The sequence below is a fragment of the Protopterus annectens genome, chromosome 9.part0 (genome assembly GCF_019279795.1).
Source record: "Protopterus annectens isolate FY-2018-M chromosome 9.part0, PAN1.0, whole genome shotgun sequence".
Taxonomy (NCBI): Eukaryota; Metazoa; Chordata; order Ceratodontiformes; family Protopteridae; genus Protopterus; species Protopterus annectens.
The window spans coordinates 160,776,016-160,792,638 of NC_056743.1; the positions used below are offsets into that span (position 1 = coordinate 160,776,016).

At 42.1% G+C, this 16,623-nt stretch overlaps 1 protein-coding gene across 6 annotated transcripts in view; it reads right to left on the minus strand.

Annotated features, from left to right (window-relative positions):
• Positions 1 to 16,623, minus strand: part of PACSIN3 (protein kinase C and casein kinase substrate in neurons 3) — a 324,322-nt gene that overhangs the window by 193,622 nt on the left and 114,077 nt on the right. The gene's annotated exons all lie outside the window — the stretch shown is intronic.

Sequence of the window (16,623 nt, forward strand, 5' to 3'; positions counted from 1 at the left end):
CCACAATTCCAAAAGGTACGTTTGGCACAAAAACAGCACTTCGCATCACCAAAAGAACACCATCCCCATGGTGAAGCATGTTGGCATTATCATGATTTGGGGTTGCTTTTCTTCAACTGTTACTGGGGCTTTAGTTAAGGTGGAGGGAATTATGAAGAATTCCAAATACCAGTCACTTTTGGCCCAAAACCTTCAGGCGTCTGCTAGAAAACTGAAGATGAAGAGGAATTTCACCTTTCACGATGACAATGACCCCAAGCATACATCTAAATCAACAAAAGAATGGCTTCACCAGAAGACAAAGTTTTGGAATGGCCCAGCTAGAGCAGATACCTAAAACCAGTAGAAAATTTGTGGGGTGACCTGAAGAGGGCTGTGCACAAGAGATGCCTTCACAATCTGACAGATATGGAGTGCTTTTGCAAGGAAGAGTGGGCAAATATTGCCAAGTCAAGATGTGCCATGCTGATAGACTCCAACCTAAGAAGACTGAATGCTGTAATTAAATCAAAAGGTGCTTCAACAAAGTATTAGTTTAAGGGTGTGTACACTTATGCAATCAGCTTATTGATGTTTTTTATTTTTTATATTTTCCCCCAACAGATTTTTTTTTAGTTGAATTGTACAGGTTATAGGTCACATTAAAGGTGGGAAAAGTTTTGAAATTATTTATTGTGGTCTCATTTTTTTATATTGCGAATGCCTGTCATTTTAACAGGGGTGTGTAACTTTTTATATCCACTGTATATGCTGCAGCCATAGCACCATAACCACCTTTAACATATCTGCCCACCTACATAGCAACGTACAATAGGTTTTGATGCCAATGCTATCTACACAGTTTTTTAGCCTTTGAATGTTTCAACCGGATACTTAATCCCATGTATCTAATAGTCTGAGGCACTGGTGAGATGTAAATTTTCTTCTCAAAGTTGTTTAGGACCTTGCGTTCCCAGCCAGTAGCTAAACTGCTTCAGTCTGGAATAAATCTATCTCCTTAATAGAACCCGGAATAGAATCTCTTACAGACTGAGGCAGTAAACATTCCCTAATGTACCCTCCAGTATAACTTTTTAGCAACCTCTTAAACATACCCCCCCCCCCCAAATAAGATGCACAAGTTAGCAGGGGATGCATTTGGGTTGGCTTGGGTAGCGAGGCTTATAAAGACTCTGGTGGTCATTAGCCTAGCACATAGCTATGAAAACATGGCGACTGAATGGTGCCTGTAAATTTATCTAAGGCCTGGAAGCAGCAGGTGCCCTATGAGGGTGCGTTTCAGCAATGTGATTATATAATCCATGGACTGACTTGCCTGGTAAACTCTATGAATAGCTAATTAAAGCTAATACACAGCAGACTACTGACAAGACTCTAAGGAAGAGAGAATATTTCATAGATAAATATTTACACCTCACAGTCCTCAGGTAAGCCATACTGTGTGTGCCAGACACTTTGTAAATACTTTGGATGCTGCTGAGAGACTAAAGAACAGGGATGTAAACAAAGTTATAGTTTCCCATTCTGAATCGGTGGTACTTGTAGTTCTCTTCACAAATTTGGACATGAAAATATGTATCCTTCAGGTCTAACATGACTAAAGCAGCCCTGGGCAAGAAATGAAGATAAAATTCATAACCTCTAAAAGAGTTTGGAGAGCTATAGAATGGGTCTCCAAGTCCCACCAATGTGGGTATCATAAGCAGCAGGGAGCAGAAACCTAACATCCTCTCCAATGAGGACCTCTTCAATGGCTCCTTGAATCAAGAGTTGGGTTGAGGTTGGGAAGGACTAAATATCTAAGTGTCCCTTCTGAAAGGAAGACCCTCCCAAAAAAGGGGGAGGCATATCTGAACTCTATTCATGATCATTATGAGATGATGGTCATCACCTAGCTGTCTAGCAAATTCTTACATAGTAGTCCTTGAAATGGCTTAGCTTCCATGGAAGAGAAAGACTGGAAGGGGAAAGCTAAGTGGTTGAGAGTAGGACGGTTAAGGAAGGATTATTCATAGATTACTTCGAGGCTAACTGCCCTAGAGTGAGCCATTTTAAGCCTAGCCAATTATCCTAAATGAGAATCAAACCATGCACCTTATGTTTGTAAGGCAAGCACCTTAACCATTATGTCAAACCTATGGACTTGTCAGTTGCTGCCTGTAGTTTTACCCATTTTGTCCTTCCTTTCCAGCCAGGTTTATTTTTCAGATACCTTTTTTATTATTGGCCTGCTGGCCTTTAGTTTGAGACCTGCAGAAAAGGCAGGAACTTTAGGCAGTCTCAGTTCTTTTGGGATACAGGGGATAAAAAAGCCACTTTACTAGTTCAGTCACTTTACCTTTTTGTTACAGAATTTTTTTTTCTTTTTTTTTAAACATTTACTGATTAGAATGATAATTTTAAATGTTATTTGTTCATTGTTAAATAAATTAACCTACATCCAAATTATTTGCAAGAACATGTTTTTTCCAGTCAGTGCTGTGGAAATCACGCTTACTGTGAAACTTTTTCCCATCGTCTTTGCCATCTTCCAATACACAGTCTCCTACAACAGCTTTGCATATACACTTTTCACTTGTGTAACTGCTTTCCTTTCTTCTCAATCAAGATCTTATAAACCCACTGAAATACCAGTTCTCATCTTTATTAGAACCTCCACCTTTTAAAATCTCCTAGTGAAAACAATAAGCCTTCCCTTCAATCATCATGACATTACATACATCACACGTGTTCTGATCAACACACCTTGAAATCTCTCCGCTTATGCAGGGTATATAAATACAAATACTTCCCAATAATATATTAGTACAGATAATCTGTAGTACAGGATCGTCAATCACCAGCACCAAGTCAGCATATGAAAACCGTAGAACTTCATCCAATTACATTTCCAGTAGCAGTCCTTCCACATACTTCATTAAGTCTAAAAATTCCCTCCAACCACCTCCACCTTTCATTCAACTAGCCAAAATCAGGCCAGTGAAGTACAGTGCAGTCTGATGCCATAAACAAACATGTTCCAAATTGTTAAACAGACACGTGCCAAATTACTGAAGTATAGCCACTACCATCACAGAGGTCAGAAAGACACACCTAGTTTCCAGCATTTCATACACAGCATCACCCTAAGGCTAGCTTGAACACTAAGCATTTCCAGAAACACAAACATAGCACTTTAAATGTGTTGTGTACAGCACCAAATTTTATACCATATGCTTATAATCTAAATACATCAACATACTCATTCTTATATATTTTTCACATTATCTTTCTTCTGTAGCAAACTTGTTAATATATTCAGTTTATCCCAATAGTGCTTTATTACTGAACTTTGCCATAAATTCCCATATCTATCATCCATGTATACACTAAACAGGAGGATCAATATGCATATTAAATAGAATAAACATACACCAGCACATTAACATTACATGGGCAGACTTTTTCTCAGTAAACATTACATGCAAGTAACTGTTGTCAGTCACTGTCAACACCTCACCGGGGTTTATCGGCAAACATAACTGCAGTCAAAAATAAACTCTGTACACTTCAGTGGGGTTGTGGGGGGGGGGGGCAATTCACAAAGGGCACACAGTGCCATTATACTGTTTAATTATTACATTTTCTACACACAGACGCTAGAAAATCTTCATATTTATTAATTTAACACATCTGAATATCAACTTTTTAAGAAATTCTTACATATTCTACAAAACATTAACTACCATTTGTCTTATAATTATGCCTTTACACTCTAGATACACACAGGGCAGCTGCGGTGGTACAGCGGTCAGCGTTGCCACCTCACAGTAAGAGGTTCTCCAGTTCGATCCTTGGCTGGGGTGCCTTCAGTGCGGAGTCTTCATGTTCTCCCTGTGGATTTCCTCCCACATCCCAAAGACATGCTGTAGGTGGATTGGACGCTCTAAATTGGCCCTAGGCATGCATGCGTGCATGTGTGCGCCTTCTGCGGAAGGTTGGGCGCTGGGCTGGCAATTAGACACTGTAAAACTCCACTACCAATCATGAGCAGACAGGGTGATCCACTGTGGCGACCCCTAACCAGGAAAACCAATAGAAGAAGACTCTAGATACACAATTTCCATCTCAGTTCATCAACAAATAAATATATAGCATACTGTATAAATATAATACAAGAATTCCAAAATAACCCACACATTGTACATGAAAAAATCATCCACATTTTTTACACAAATTCTCCATTATTTTCAAATAATTCTTAGTCATATTAGTGCTTTGCCTAACAAGTCCACCAAAACTCAAGATACAAAATCTGTGTAGATTCTGAGAGGAATTCTAGCAATACTACCAATTAGGCTCCATAATAGGATTGAAATATTAGAATAAAATCCACTCTACTGTCATTGTCCAGTGTCCAATAACAGTCAAATATCCCTTTCACACATTCAGATTTGGAAAAAAAACAAGCATTAGCAAAAAACCTCATGTTCCAAATCATTTGTGTAGTAAAGATATTTTTTTTCTTCTTAACATGCTCTCCCCAAAGGATCATTTAACCACAGTACCATCACCACCCCCCCTCCAGGAAGACAACCACAGTACCATCACCGCCCCCCCTCCAGGAAGACAACCACAGTACCATCACCGCCCCCCCTCCAGGAAGAAAACCACAGTACCATCATCGCCCCCCCTCCAGGAAGACAACCACAGTACCATCACCCCCCAAGGAAGACCACCACAGTACCATCACCTCCCCAGGAAGACCACCACAGTACCATCACCTCCAGTAGACACACAGTAGCACCCCCATCCAAGCAACATGACCATAATGCTGTCAGTCCCTCATTTGGTACAGCTCTTGCAGTCCCTCATTTGGTACAGCTCTTGCAGTCCCTCATTTGGTACAGCTCTTGCAGTCCCTCATTTGGTACAGCTCTTGCAGTCCCTCATTTGGTACAGCTCTTGCAGTCCCTCATTTGGTACAGCTCTTGCAGTCCCTCATTTGGTACAGCTCTTGCAGTCCCTCATTTGGTACAGCTCTTGCAGTCCCTCATTTGGTACAGCTCTTGCAGTCCCTCATTTGGTACAGCTCTTGCAGTCCCTCATTTGGTACAGCTCTTGCTGTCCCTCATTTGGTACAGCTCTTGCTGTCCCTCATTTGGTACAGCTCTTGCTGTCCCTCATTTGGTACAGCTCTTGCTGTCCCTCATTTGGTACAGCTCTTGCTGTCCCTCATTTGGTACAGCTCTTGCTGTCCCTCATTTGGTACAGCTCTTGCTGTCCCTCATTTGGTACAGCTCTTGCTGTCCCTCATTTGGTACAGCTCTTGCTGTCCCTCATTTGGTACAGCTCTTGCTGTCCCTCATTTGGTACAGCTCTTGCTGTCCCTCATTTGGTACAGCTCTTGCTGTCCCTCATTTAGTACAGCTCTTGCTGTCCCTCATTTGGTACAGCTCTTGCTGTCCCTCATTTGGTACAGCTCTTGCTGTCCCTCATTTGGTACAGCTCTTGCTGTCCCTCATTTGGTACAGCTCTTGCTGTCCCTCATTTGGTACAGCGCTTGCTGTCCCTCATTTGGTACAGCGCTTGCTGTCCCTCATTTGGTACAGCGCTTGCTGTCCCTCATTTGGTACAGCTCTTGCTGTCCCTCATTTGGTACAGCTCTTGCTGTCCCTCATTTGGTACAGCTCTTGCTGTCACTCATTTGGTACAGCTCTTGCTGTCACTCATTTGGTACAGCTCTTGCTGTCACTCATTTGGTACAGCTCTTGCTGTCACTCATTTGGTACAGCTCTTGCTTTGTATTCCTCCTCGGTGTTAACAGCTTCTTGACATTCACTGATTCTACTAGACTCAATTCACATAGACCAACACTGAAGGCAACCCATCTACTGAGCACATAAACAGCTACATCCCTGTAGGGAAAAACACTTGGACTGTGGATTCCAAAAATGCAACTAAATTCTGCCCAAATGACATTCCTTTATTGGGGCCAGAAACTGCACCTTTTGCTGCAGCAGTTTGAAAAATCATGATTCACCATCACTTGTCTTTCACTACAATTCACTTCTTTGGTTAGCACAACTGTGGCAATGCCAATTCCTTTTCATATGTCAGACATTTTACCAAAATCATTCTTGAATGACTGTACATAGTCTGCCAGTGGCAACAGTACTAAATTTGCTTTCTCTCTTTTCAATGACCTACAATTTTTTTTTTTTTTTTTTTTTTACAAATTTAAATCAAAATATTACTTTTTCAACACTCAATTTTGCCTTCAATTACCCCCCCCCCCATGCCCTGCCTTGTAATCTAACTAATTTTACTCAATATAAATGATCTAACTGATTAATTCTGCCAACATATTTCAATCACCTGTTAATTGCAGTTCCAAAGGCACCCTCAAGAACTCACTAGAATCATCACCAGATGACTTAAGCTGCTGCACATGAGTAAAGATCCTACACACCACTTTCATATCCTGCTGTTCTGCTTACATGGCCCGCTCGCTCACTTCCAAACCCTAACCACTTGTTTGTGACTGTGATCATCACTAACAGAAGCCATATAGAACCAACTGTCCACTGAGCTGCCTTCTGGGTCTCAACATGTCTTCTTCACCTTTACCCAATTAAAACAACACCATTTCTAAAACAATTACTTAATCCTCTCCACTAGAGCCAAAATCACAGAAAAACTTGGGCTAAATACTCAAAAAAATATGAACTTCAAATTTAAAGAAATACTGGAGGAAGTAACCAAAGTCATAGGTTCATACTAGGCTATCTGCCCTAGGCCATTTATAAGCCTAGCCAGAGTGTGTTTGGCTTTCACCACCCATTTTAAATAAATTTTGCTATGCCCTTTTTCGAGGTTAGTATACTGTGCCTCTAACAGTGACACAAAAGTGATACCCGGGGTAAACCTATGATCTCCCATCCACTCATCAAGATTCCTCTTGAAGAGAGTCAAGGAGGGACTCTGCCTAACCTGGACTGGGATTTTATTCCAGAGTGAAGGGTTATGAATCTGTCCCTCCAGCATGTCCTATCATGCTGCACTAAGTGCATTTCCTTATCCCAACTTCTTAAAGATCATTTGTGTCTAGTTTCTAAACAGAACATCCTTGTCCAGGAAAACAATGAGCAGTTCCCTCTAATATCCTGGGATAACAGGGGGATCCTTAGTCATGCATTTTGCCTTATGACCAGATGCCACAGTAGCCAACCCAATGCACCTTCTTATTTTATTTTCAGAGATAACTGAGCAAGTTGGACAGTTGGAGTCTTCAGGATTTCTTTTCTGCATTTTCTCACTTAAGACCTCCATTTGCTTGAAGACTGTGCCTTTGTATTTGATCATGTGCACATGGCATTTAGTAGCCTTGAAGACGAGACTGGCAGACAAAGTTTCCCTTTCAGAATCGGTCCTAAACTTTGGTCTTCCTGATACTGGGAAAGTACTGAGGCTTGGGACCAGCCTAGCACCCTTCATTGCATCCAGTGAAATAACTGGAGGGGAAGGGTCCACAAAAATTGCTCTTACAGGGCTACTGAAAGGTCTGCTTGATCCATCAGAATAGGTAGGGTTTCTCTGGGGTTGGATGGTGAAAGTCTGAAACCAGTGAATACATCTTTGAAAGCCTCAAAGACCAGAGGGACATTTGTATGTTTTGGTTCTTTGAAGCCCAGTAATCAAAGCACAGCTTTTTAATACCTGAAAGTTCTTCCACCTCCCACTACAATCTCTCACCAATCAGAGTATTTCCTGGAGGGCACAACCTCCAAAAGAGAGCCTAGCAAGATAGTTTAATCATTGACTAAAACATATGTCAAAAGGAAGGGAAGTTCAGTTGTGTAAGCCAATTTCTCTTCTGCGAAGAAGGGTCAAAGTCCTTGAATTGAGAGACCCCCCCCCCCCCCAAAATGACAGCATTCAGCAGGGGAAGGCAGAAAGTGGCACTTGCTATGAACCAAAAGTCAAGGCTGCTGATTCCTGGCAAAATCCTGGTGTGGCTGGTACACAATATTTAAGTACCCATAGTGAAGGGGAATGTGACCTGAAGACAGCACGACCCTCCCAGCCATGGGAGTTAGAGGAGGAGGGATCCCTCTCTCCAGCACTCCCATACCAGGCTTTTAGTTATTCTGCCACATCCTACCAGTCTATCTAACCTCCACTCTGATGGCCCGAGGGTTGGTGGGATCAGCATGCTTTTCTTTCACTTGCACTGGCTTTACAAATGGAGGTCAATCATTTATGAAGAATGAAACTTCAGGAATGTTCACCTCAAACTCTGCTTGGGTGTGTGTGGGGGGGGGTGATAGCTGCTTCTTGCACATTTATCTCCAGAGGGGTTCGACAGAGGTGGATGGGGGCTGCTCACTGGCTGAATTTTTCTTAAGCCAATAGGAAAGAGTAAAAATACAGTTGTGTTACACTTACCATAACTGTAGATGTTCGATTAGATCGGTGTTGTAGTAATGATCCTTTGGCAGTCAGTGCTGCACTACTGACCTTTTGAGTAATTTCCATGCAGAAGGCTGCGAATAGCCTGATTTTCAAAGTCTTTGTATCACCCCTAGCCGATAGGCATATGAGGACTGACATCTGGACACCAGGGTATAAAACAGGTACTCATCAGTGCCAACTTCAGGTTTTTCTAGGCTGTGGAGTCAAGTCCTGTGCCTGAAGACAGCACAACCCTCCCAGCCATGGGAGTTAGAGGAGGAGGAGGGTGGAATTTGGTACTGCATCATCAACGCACTCGAACATCCAAAATTATGGTTGCATGTAACAACTGTACTATGCTCTTTATAGTCAATGAAGTACTGATCTTTGGGAGGACTCCCAAAGCTAATGATTGGGAGGTTGGCTATCTTAGGGCCCTGGGACTTTAGGTTTTGTAGAAGAGTAGTGCAAAACCTGCCCTTTCTCTAGATGCAGTACCTAAATGGTAGTTTTTGGTAAAAGTGGGGACAGAAAACCAAGTGGCAGGTTCCGAGATGGCAAGAGTAGGGACACCTTTTAAGGAGGCAGTGATGGCCACTGTATGCCTTGCAGAATTTGCTCTGACAGATTTTGGTAGTTGCCTTCCATGAAGAAAACTGCAAAGTGCAATACAATTATCGATTCATTTTTAAATAGTCTGCTTGGAAACATATCTACCTTCTTTTGTTTCTGCAAAGGCCAAGTTGATCAGCTCTGTTTGGGATTGTGTCCTGCTAAGGCAGTACCCAATCTGTCGGTGCACTTCCAGTGATTGCAAGATTTGTTTAGCTTTACTCTGAGGATTAGGAAGAACACTGGCAGATGTATACCTTGGTATAATGAAAACTCTGACACCACCTTGGGCGTGAAGGATGGGTTAGTTCACAGAGTAACTATCCTTATGGAATACAGTGAAGGGTTCTTTGCACATTAAGGCTTACAGTTCAGGGATCCACCTGGCTGATGCAACTGTTATGAGCATGGTCGGTCTTCCATGTGAGCATCTTTAGATGGGCTGAGGCAGTTGACTCAAAAGGTGGCAGGATTAGCTTTTCCAATACACAGTTCAGGACCCAAGAGAGTACTGGAGTTATCCTATGTGGTCGCAAATGTATTACCCTTTTAGAAATTATTTTAAATGAGGGTGATTATAGATAGAAAGGAAGGTAACCAAGAGGAAATGGCAGATGCATGTACCTTAACACTTTAAGAAAGGCCCTGCTTAAATAATTGCACAAGGTATTCTAGCAAGTGATTCAAGCCAGCATTAATCGGCATGGTATATTTGGCCTGGCACCAAATAGAAAGCCTTTTCCACTATAAGTATGATTTTCTACTACTTGTTTTTCTTGACTCTCTCAAGATAGATAACACTTCAGTAGAATAAGATGCATTGTTTGGTGTTAGAATCCAATCCTTTAGGCTGGTAGTGTGCTCAGGTGTGGGTGACCCCTTGTGCTGGGTGAGTAGATTTATCACCAGAGCAAAGAGTACAGTCTTTCTCATCACTTATGGTCAACAGAAGGGAAAACAAGTGTTGCCTTGGCCAGAAGGGAGCTATGAGCATCATGCTTGGCCTGTTTGACCTCACTTTCAGCAGTAGTCTGGGGATTTAGGGTAACGGAGGGAAGGCATATAGGAAGATGTCTGGTTCATGATCTTGTTTGATGGGTTCTGCAACAGAATCTTTTCTGAACAGTTAGAGACAAAGAAATCTATAACGGGGTATCCAATTTGATGGGTGTGGTCCAGGAAGATCCCTCTCTCCAGCATCCATTTGTTGGGGGTCCAGAAGATCCCTGCTCTAAAAATATACGGCGCTGTTCTGGCCCACTAGGTAGGAGGATGCCATTAATGTCAGTTGTACCATTTTTCCCATTCCTTTGCCGCTACACTGCATAGGCAGTATGAATGAATTTCCCTTTTGTTTATGTACCAGATAGTTGTGGTGTTATCTGCCCAAATCTGCACTGTTTGAGGTTCAAGTTGCTTGGGAGGCTTTTACTGCTACAAACACTGCCAGCATTTCTTTTTAGTTTATGTGCAGTTTCCTTTGTTCTGGAGTCCAAATTCCCTGCACCTTCAACTGTCTTAAATGTGCTCCCCAGGCTGTCTCAGGTGATACTTTTGTCTGTCTTTGGTAGACAGAAGCTTGCCTCTGGGTTCTATAGAATGCTCACATTCGACCAAATTGCTTCCTTTTACAGGCAGGGAAGTAAAGAAACCAGGGTTTCTAAAGGCTGAGAGCGACGTTTCCAAGTATTTTTAGGAAGCACTGGAGTTTCCTCATGTGTGGTTTTGCAAGGAGTATCATTAGGATACAGGATGCCATGTACCCAAACACCCTTAGGAATTCCCTTGCTGTGATTATCTGCTTTTCTAATAGGTTCTGCAGATAGTCTGTCAAACAGAATACCTTGTCCTGGGATAAGAGAGCCTTTTGTTGCACAGTCTATAAGTGCACCCAGAGAGAGAATCTTATCTTTGTGGCTGTACAGCTGAGATTTGCAGAGGGTCAGGCCTAGCTTCTGGAAGCAATTCATGGTATTTGTAGAGCTATCTGAAGTTCCAGGGTGGCTTTCCCCTTGATCAGGCATTCATCCAAGTAAAGGTAAATGTGAATTAAGTTCTTCAATGGACTATAAGTGCTAGACATTTGGTGAATACTCTGGGAACAGTACACAAACCAAATTGTAAGGCACACAATTGGTAGCATAATCCTCATGCCAGAAAACAAAGATATTTCTGTGCTTCTTAGCTATATAACATGAAGGTACAAGTCTTTCAAGTCTAGGGTCATCATATAGGCTCCCTGGAGGATCACGGACAGTAGTTTTTACAAGGTTACATTTTGAACTGTGGTATGTGAAGGAACTTACTTGGTTTTGCCGAGTCTAGGATTTGTCTCCAGGTGCCTTCCTTTCTTGAGACCAGGAATACTCAAGTAGAACCATGTACCCTCCTCTCACAGGGACTGGTTGACTAGACCCTTGCTGCAGAAGTTCTGTTAGTATTGTGGCAACAAGTCCATCTTGGTCTTTTGGGGGCGTTGGCATTCCTAGAAATTTTTCTTCTCAGAACTGGATGAAATAGCCTCTATGATACTTCAGGCCCACTGGTTCCTGGTGATGACTTTCAACTGTTGTAGGAAGGAGGAAAGTCTCCCTGCTAGGGGAAGAGTGACTGGGGCAGATTTCTGGGGTTGGGGAAAGGTGCTGTGGATATAGTCACATCTGCTCTGGACTGAATCCTTGGATCCCCCAGGTCTAGTTCATTGATCACCTTGCCACTGTTTACTATGTCCTGGTATCTTGCCTTGCAGGCAGTGGCCACAATTTAGAGGGGTAATTCCTGTTGTATCTAGACATAGGAGACAAAATTCTTTAACAATTTTTTTTTTAATTTGTTTCCCTTTCTCATCAGTTGTTCAAAAAGATTCTTAGCACAGGTTCCACAGAGGAACTCCATTTACTGTGGGCATCAAGGAGTTCCACCTTCACCTGATGTGACAGGGGTTGTGTTCTCAGCCAGACATGTCTACACATGACAAATGCCATCGCAGCTGCCCTGCATGATACATCCAATGCATCACAGCCCCATCTTAGTGAGGGAGTGGATATCTAGAAGGATGATCTGGCACTCCCCTGTATGTCTTTTTGCAGGTTCCTGTCTAAGATCCCATCTGCCTTAGCAGTGATCTTTTCTTATAAAGGCTCCATGTACTATATCATGTGAAAATAGCAGTTAAAAGCCCTCATAGCCAGGCTAGCTGATGTAAAATTCATATCTGTCAAGCAATCTGCTCTTGTTGTCATTTGGTAAAGGATGACTGGCTACACCCTTAGGAGTTCCCTTGAAAATTCAGTAGACACCACTAGGGGATCTGTCTGTGGGTTCTTGTGGGTGTCAAGCACTCTAAGGAAGTGATCTAGCATCCTAGAGGCAAGAGAAAGGGAGTCAGGGTACAGACAGAGCTCAAAGACATAATCAAGAACCATGTGCACAGGGTGAATGACTAAAGGTCTGGGAGATGGCAGGCTCAGATGATTTCTGTAATGGATCTGGGACTGAGAAAACTCTGCTTTCTCAATTAAAAACCTCCATATTGTGCAGAGTTTACCCAAAGGCTAAGTCCTCGGGGCGAGGGGTGCAGAGGAAAGGATATTATCTGAATCTCAGTCTGGGGAAGACTGAGGAAGGTGGTGTTCTGCATAAGACAGCTCTTCCTCCTCTTTGGATTCTGAGGAGCCTGAGTCCTGAGGGAAGACATCTCTCTCCTTTTACAAACAAACTCCTAGAACAGGAACCTGTGGCTGTCTAGACCTCCTGGACTTCATGAAATCCGTTAACTCCTGGGTCAGCTTAACCAGGTCCTGTGCACCAACCTGGGTAGAAAAGGCTGAGGCAGTATGGGCTGCGGGTAAGCTAATCAGCCTCTTCTGTTTGGGTGTCTGAGGTTTTGAAATCAAGGCCTCAGGATGTGGGCGGGTGGCCATGACCTCTATTTGGTTCCTTGGGATCTCCACATGTATGGCTACCAAGGGAATACTGCCCTCTTCCTCCATTATAATCACTCTGGCATTGGACGCAGAGGGCTGTAAAGTGGCTCTGAACCTAGCAGACATCAGTATGATACTATTCGCTGTGGTGTGGCCTCCACTGGGGGTCATGCCAAAGGGTTCTCTGTCCTAGCCGTAGTTGGACCAGGGGTCTGTAAAGGTACCTCACCCGAGTTGTCAACTGAAGACTTATTCAGAGACACAGAAGACTCACCTACGACGTCGTCCTCATTTGATTTCTCAACTTTTCATTTAGGGAGGGAACTGGTCAACACAGGCATCTGATAAGGTGAGTGTGGCATTAGGTTTGAAGAATTTCTGTGGGCTGCAAGGACTTAATGTCTTTCATTTCAAGGTTTTAGACACAAAGAATAGCACATTCCTAACAACTAGAAACATCATGCTGAGGCCCCCCCGCAAAACAATATGAATGGAAATCCTTATGCCGGATTTGCTTACCACACTTTAAGCAGTTATTAACTTTTTAAACATTAATTAGAATAAAACTTACCTCAACAGGGAACTTGTATGAGTGTAGAGTGGAAATAACTCTGGAAAACAAGCTAACCAATAGACTGCAAGTGCTAGAAACACAGTAGAACAGACTATAGAGCTAGAAAGAACTGAAGATGGCAGTGACGGACGTCTGTTTTATACCTTGATGTCCTGATGTTAGTTCTCTGACACTGGTTGCCTGCGGATGATAAAGCTCGGAGTTGGGCTGGTCGTGGGCTTCGGCACTCAGCACTGATTACCAAAGCATCAGTACTGCAGCACTGAATATGAAGACCATTGCTCTATCATCCCTCAAAGATCACTTTTCTTTCAATATCCTTGTAGCGGTGTTTTTTATGCACCTATTTAGGAGAAAATCTCCACTTTAAGATGCCTACTTAATGACTTCCTATTTTTTTGCATTTCAGCAATGTTATACTTTTCTGGGTTTTCCTAGAAAAATTCACATATCTGGCAACCAACTGAAAGGTGTGATTTTCCTCAACAAAAATGACACTTGGTATGTGATACTTTCTAAGGAACTTGACACCTACAGTCAAAAGTTTTTCCAGCTTATATAAGGCATAGCCTGGGAAATTTCACCAGGGAAAAACACACACTAACACAAAAAGACAGTCTGATGAAGTCTTGTTTTGTACATCATGAAGACAAAAGTACTTATTGTTTCAAAAAAAAAATGTTGGGTTACTTCATTTTGTGACGGTCTTTCCAGAGTATTTGTATTGTAGCCCGTTGGCTAACTCTTTGGGATTTGCTGAGATGGCCATAAAATGAGACAGCAGTTTGCTTTTACAATATGCCTTTAAGGTAAAATGCCCCTGGAGTATTAAAAGTGTTTGCAGACGTGTGGCTCAGAGATCACATTCTTGTCACATTATTTGGTGACAGCAAGATGGATTTATCCACCTGCTCATCACAGAAAGATTCCAGGTGAAATTCCAGCCCAAATGTAAAATGTCCATCATTCAGACATAAGACAATGTCTACTGCTGGAAGAGAAGTCCTCAAAATAAGAAATGTACACTACTCTAGAAAGTGGTGACAATGGGACAATACCAATAATGATTGTGAAGGTATGAATGATCGGTATTCAGACATTTTGCTGTCCACTACAACACCAGGATTTGCAAATACTGAAGATCATGGCTGCCATAATGTCCAGAAGTTCTATAGCAGGGCCAAAGCTAGGACATTCCACTGCATCCTACCCCAGTCTGCCACAGCCATGACTTCCTGTGCTCTTTCTTGCAGGTACAAATGATCAAAACTGAAGAGTTTTCTCCAAGTTCGGATCAGAGAAGGCAATCATCTCAAATGAAAAAAAGGCTTCATTTATGGAGATTTTCAGGACCTGCAACCAAAGGAGAATCAATCTACGGTTATAAAAGGGTCTCTCATAATGGGACTCCGAACATACAGTCCTCCAAGTACAAAGTACAAAAAGCCCCTTCTCCAGCAAGGTATCTGCCATAATGTCCAACACCTTTATAAGTAGTCTGGTGCAGATAAGAGACCAAATCACAAGATTTTGTACAAAAAGAGAAACCTATTCTGAAAAGTCTAAAAACTACTCAAAAAATTCTATGCACCAATGTGGCAAATGGCATCATGTCCAATGACATTATATAGATCATTTTGTAGCAGGTAAACAACTGCTAGAGTCCCCATCAAAAGATACTGTACCAGATGAAGTAAAACTAGTCTGCCTCTAATTCTGTAACCATGGCTCCCATCAGCCCACTCCATACCTCTCAACCTCTTATAGCAATAAATCTGGACAAAGCCATAAATAATGGGGAGCCAAAAATAGGGACAATTGTTAAAGATTGCTCTTACAAACTTAGAAAGTTTTTAGAACAACAAGTTTTGCATTAGCGTGAATTTTCTGAAGGGTATTAAGTCTGATTTTTAAATGTCTGCAATCTCCGACTTCAATCCTCAAATGATTCACAACTGATTTACCAGAAAACCATAATTTTATGAGAAACAGGCAAAAATATGAGGTAAAAATCTGGACAGTCTGTGAAAATCTGTACAGTTAAGAGGTAAGGCCCACTATGCTTATTCCTGTGACTATTCAACACAGCATCACTTTCACACATCGTCGGTCTCAAACTCACTTATTTAAAATGGTAATTAATGCAAATATCGAGATTCACTGTTGTCACTCTCACTCTTATGGAAACAAGCCAAATATTCATATGAGAGTACAGTGAATCAAACAGAGACTGAAAAAAAAAACTACATAGTTACTCAAAGAAGCAACTATAGTGGCAAAATCTTAATGCCTGGGTGATCTTTGCTGACTTAAAATTTTCCTCCGTGCAGCTTGTTATAGAATTTCAGTTTTTTTGAGCAGTAGAATCTTCATCTGACTATTAAACCCACCTATGCATGATCCTAATAAACTTAACCAAAAACCATGGCATACAAAAATTACTTCAGTACCAAGAGTTTCAAGATTACCATAATCAACAGGATGAAGATTTACAATACTTGCACACTTAACTCTTGATGAGAGGGTAGTAGACAGACCCTGAATATGGCAACCTGCAGCTGATTAAGCATCAGTATTTTAACTATCTGACATGGCTTAGTGGTAAATCACTTTGGCTATGGTGTGTGGGGTCCTGGGTTTGAGCCTTGCAAAGGCTGTTGGGTTGGGAAGGTGGCCTAATGGTTAAGGTGTTTGCCTTACAAACACAAGGTGCAGGGTTTGAGCCTCACAAGGGATAATGGGCTAGACTTAAAATGGCTTGCAAGGGCAGTTAGCCTAGTACTAATCTATGAACCTATGAATTCAGCTTGGATTTCAGGGCCATATAACAGTACCTACAATCATAACCATGGAATGGCCATTTAACGCATCTCCTTTGTATACTACCTTCCTGTAGTCAATCTGGGCACTAGCCATGAGAAGCAGTCACAGTCTTAAGGAAAATAAGTGAGCTTCATCTAGTCCTCCCTTTACAAGTACACTGGCTAAAAGAGATGGAGCCCTTGTATCACGAACATGTTCATTAAAACAACTCAAGCTACTCCCTTCCAAGTAGCACAACCCGGGAGTTTATTTGGG